Genomic DNA, 4,195 nt, shown 5'->3' with positions numbered 1-4,195 from the left:
GGAGGGGGGGGGAAGGATCCAAAAGAGTCTGTAACCAGACACTGAAGCTTTCCAGGAGTGAGAGTGTGTGAGAGAGACGGAGACAGAGCGAGAGGAAGAGAGGGGGCAGTGTGGTCTAGTACATTTTCATCTGGTCGTTGATTTGAGCCTGATGCTTGCTGTCCCTCAACAGCCTCCCTTGCCTGGATTTTTTCTTTCCCCCTCTCCTCTCCTTTCCCTTCTACTTCATCGAAGCCTAGGGGAGCCAGGAAAGATTAAATGTGCTTTCGAAAAGGCAGCCACTTCATGCAGCTATGTCTGCTCCCCCCCCACTCCCAGCCACCCCCCCCTACTCCCCCTTTTTGAAATAAAAAAAAAAAAAAAGAGAGGGGGAGACAGAGAGGGGGAGAAGGAAGGAGGAGGAAGAGGAGGACTATAGTTTAATGATGTCGGGACTGGCTGATCCAGAAGGAGAAAAAAAAAAAGGAAAAAAAGAAACCTAAAAAAAAAAAAAAGAAAAAAAAAAGAAAATATTTGAGCTCCTGGACGAGGAAGGACTTTGGTGAATGGGCTCAGACTCCTGAGGTGAGAAAAGGACGGAGTGAATGATGATGATGATGATGATGATGGTTCCGTAATGGTGCCTGTTACCGCTGCCCCCGGCCGGGCGGCGGCGGGGCCGGGGCCGGGGGGGACCTGCCTTCGGCAGCGCCGGATATTTTGCATTTTTAACCTCGGGCCCTCCGGTACGTTTCGGCTTCTTCTCCCCGCTTATGCCGCTGGGCCTAAAGCGGTTCCAGAGCTGGGTGGAGGGTGCGGATCCGTATTATTTATTTGGGCGGGGGGGTGGGGGTGGAAGGGGGGGGAAAGAGAGGGAGGAATGGGAGGGAGGGAAGGGGAGAGAAGAGCGGAGGGAAGGAGGTGGCAAGCTGGGGACGAAATCCTGCTCTGGGTTATGGCCGGCGTAAATTTCCATTGGCTGGGGGTGCACAAGGTGCTCGGAGAGAGGAGTCGGTGCAGGATGGAGTCCCTTTGTGTGTGTGTGTTGTGTGTGTGTGTGTGTGCGCGGGGCTGCGGACCCTCCTCTCCCGGCGAAGCGGGTTTTTCTCCAGGTTTTCCTTTGAAGCCCCGGCCGGCGGCTGGCAGGGGAGGGCGGCCGGGGCTGCGGCGCTGCTGCCCGCGCCCTTCCTCCCTCCCTCCCTCCTCCTCCTCCTCCTCCTCCCCGCTGACAGTCTGGGGCTCGCTCCGGCACCGGGCTGGCCCCGGCTCCCGCAGCCCCCCAGCCCCCGTCTCTTCATCATAATAATAATAACAACAGCAGCAGCGGCAGCAGCAGCGTTGGTGGGAGCGCGGAGGGCGGCAGGCGAGAGAGAGGAGAGAGCTGCGGAGGAATTTGGTTCCTTTTCCTTCCCCCCCCCCCCCAACCTCCCACCCCGCCACCCGCTTTTTTTTTTATTATTATTTCCCCCCCTCTTTTCCTTGATATATCCCCCTCCCTTTTTTTTTTCCCCATATATATATATAAAAAAAAAAAAAAGAAAGAGAGAGAGATGTTTTAAAAATGCCAGCGGCTCGCCCAGCTGCGCACAGCCGCCCTCCCTCGCTCCCTCCCCCGGCTCTGCGCACACACCGCACGCTCCGCACCCGCTCGGGTGTCAAACCCCGCCGGGCACCGACCCCGGTGCGGGCACTGCCCCATTCCCACCCACCCCCCCCCGCGCCCCGCACCGCCGGGCCGGGTCCCCTCTTTTGCTCTTCGGCGCTGGAGATCGGAGCCTCTCCCCCAGCTTCCAAATGGTGAGTTTTCTACCTGATTTTTGTGGCGACTCGGGTTCTTTCTTTTTTTTTTCTTTTTTTTTTTTTCCTCCTCTCTCCTCTCCATCCCCGGGGCTGGCGGAGGGGGCGGGGAGGCAGCGCCTTTGCTGCTGCTTTGCACGCTTTGTGCCAGGGGCCGGGAGCGAGCCTGCAGATTCCTGCTCTTATTTCTGCATTCCTTCTCGTTGAAACAATGAAAATAATTCCGTCACTGCCCCAAACTTCCTCTTCGTTATTTAAATGCGGAGGCTTTTTCGTGTATTTGTCGCAAGCGACCTTGTTGGGAGCTGTAAGGAACCTGCCGCGCCATGTCATGTTTTGGTTTTTTTCGTATAAACGATTAAAAACGGAATGTATTCTCTCAACAGAGGGTCCTTAGAGAAGCTCTTTCCTTCCACCTGTGTGTCCTGTTTTGTAATCTTGAGCCATGAATTGAACTTGCCTGCTATTCTTTTCCTCTTTCTCCTTTTTATCCTTGTTTTTTTTTTTTTAATTACTATTATTTTTTTTGATCCCCGCTTTTCTTTTTTATTACCTTTCAAATTTTATTTTTGCAAGGAATAGTTTGTTGCGCCCCTCTCAATCCCTGAGACCCTAACTTGTGATGTTTAGCTTTTAAATCCACGGGTTAGGCTCTTGGGAGCTGTGAGTTGTGCTTTGACATCTTTATTTTATTTTATAAATATATCCTCTCTCTATGTGTATATGTGTGTGCGCGCGTGTGTATATATAGAGTCGTATACACACACATACAATAGTGTTTATAGACCTTTTAAGGGAAAAATAAGTGTATCTCTCCTCCTTAGGCTCGATCGGCTGATAGTAGGGCGGTGGTTATGGCCATTTACTGTAAAAAAAAATCAAATTAAAACCAGCGTTTGTATGACAGAGATTTTTTTGTGTGTGTGTGTCTATGTGTGTGTATTCACGAGATAATTTTCCAGCTGATACAGATATGGGGATGTATGTGTGTACACATCTAGTGATTATTATATATGCGTGTGTAGATAAGATATACATGATATGGATCATGTAAATACAGCTATTGAGGTGTGGGGAGAGATACACATATGGATGCTACGTGTGTATGAATATGTATGTAGGTAAATAAACCCCTCTCTATATATATCTTTACATATGTAGGTATATTAATGCTGTGTTTTCATGTGGAGGGAGAACTGCAGGCCACTGCATAGAGCATCTCTCTCATTTTTTTTTTTTGACTTCCCCCCCTTCTTGAGAGCAACACAGAGTACCCTGAGAGCGTAACAGTAACAGCTCGGTACATTGGTGCTTGACCTCAGCTGAAATCCCAGCATGCCTCATGCTTCCAAGTTTAAAACTGAACGATTAATCTTGGAAATGTGCTCTATGGACACACGGGGGAAAAAAAAAATTAAAGGAGAAAAAAACCCATAAAAAGCGAATAATAATAATAATAATAATAATAAAAAATAAAGCCAGGAGGCGGGTTGAATCTTAGAGGTGAAAAATAAACTCCAAGAATAAAATGGTTGCATGTCCTAATGGTTGGTTACTGCTGAAAAGAAATGCTGAAGTTTTGTTTGAGTCGTTTTCTAGAACTTCGAGCTCTCCTCCTTTTCCAGGCAAAATGATGTGTAAATGATGAATCAGAAATGTTCAAAATGTTTCCTGCTGCTGTTTTTCTTTATTAGTTTTTTTTTTATGTTGCTGTAAAATTAATTATGGTTGGAACTGTATTTCTTATCTCTGTTCTGCAAGGCAATTTATAATGAAGTTACTGTACCTTGTTATGGCACCGAATTACTGTTTGATATTTGAATGCAAATGCTTTAACTTAAAACACGATGCACCAAAAATTAATTGACGGTGTAACATTTGGGTATTTAAGAGCTGTAGGATATGTTTGCTGGTTCTTCCCGTTGTTTAATAGTTATTGAACTGGAAAAGGTTGCCTGTTCGATTTTTGACTTCTTTTCAAATTTTAGCTGCTTTTTATTGCCACTGTAATTTCACTGTTTTACCTCCATGAGAAAAAAAAATGCCAGGAAAGCATTGTGGGTTTGAATTTATATATTATCCCAAAGGTTCTTTAATTTAAAAGAGACATTCCGAGCTGCCTTTATTTTCTGTTACCTGCTTGGCGTTATAAATCGGATCACGGTGCGCCAGAGCCCCGCACCTTTGTCCAGCCTTTTACCGCCCGCAAAAAAAAGTGATTTTTTGGGTTTTGTGGTTTTTTTTCTTTCTTTCTTTCCTTCTGAAGGTTTTTAATAGCCCGAGGAGGGAAGGGGGGCGAGCGCTTTGTCTACCGGGGGGCGATGGGGACGGGTCGCCCCGCGTGTCCTCCCGCATCCCGCGGGCGCTTCTTTGGGGTTTTTTTTGGGGGGGGTGGGTTTGTTTTTTTTTGGGGGGGGGG

The 4,195-nt window shown here is 47.5% G+C and overlaps 1 long non-coding RNA gene across 1 annotated transcript in view; it reads left to right on the top strand.

Moving 5' to 3' along the window:
* Positions 1-6: 6 nt before the first annotated feature.
* Positions 7-4,195, top strand: part of LOC113975340 — a 9,436-nt gene continuing 5,247 nt past the window's right edge. Inside the window, exon 1 of the long non-coding RNA XR_003536808.1 lies at positions 7-564. This is a non-coding gene — a long non-coding RNA (uncharacterized LOC113975340). The remainder of the gene's footprint in view (positions 565-4,195) is intronic.

This window comes from Neopelma chrysocephalum, unplaced genomic scaffold (genome assembly GCF_003984885.1).
Source record: "Neopelma chrysocephalum unplaced genomic scaffold, ASM398488v2 Primary Assembly neopelma1_138, whole genome shotgun sequence".
Lineage (NCBI taxonomy): Eukaryota > Metazoa > Chordata > Aves > Passeriformes > Pipridae > Neopelma > Neopelma chrysocephalum.
Note: the sequence above shows the minus strand (reverse complement) of the source record. Positions and strands in the feature narration are given on the sequence as shown.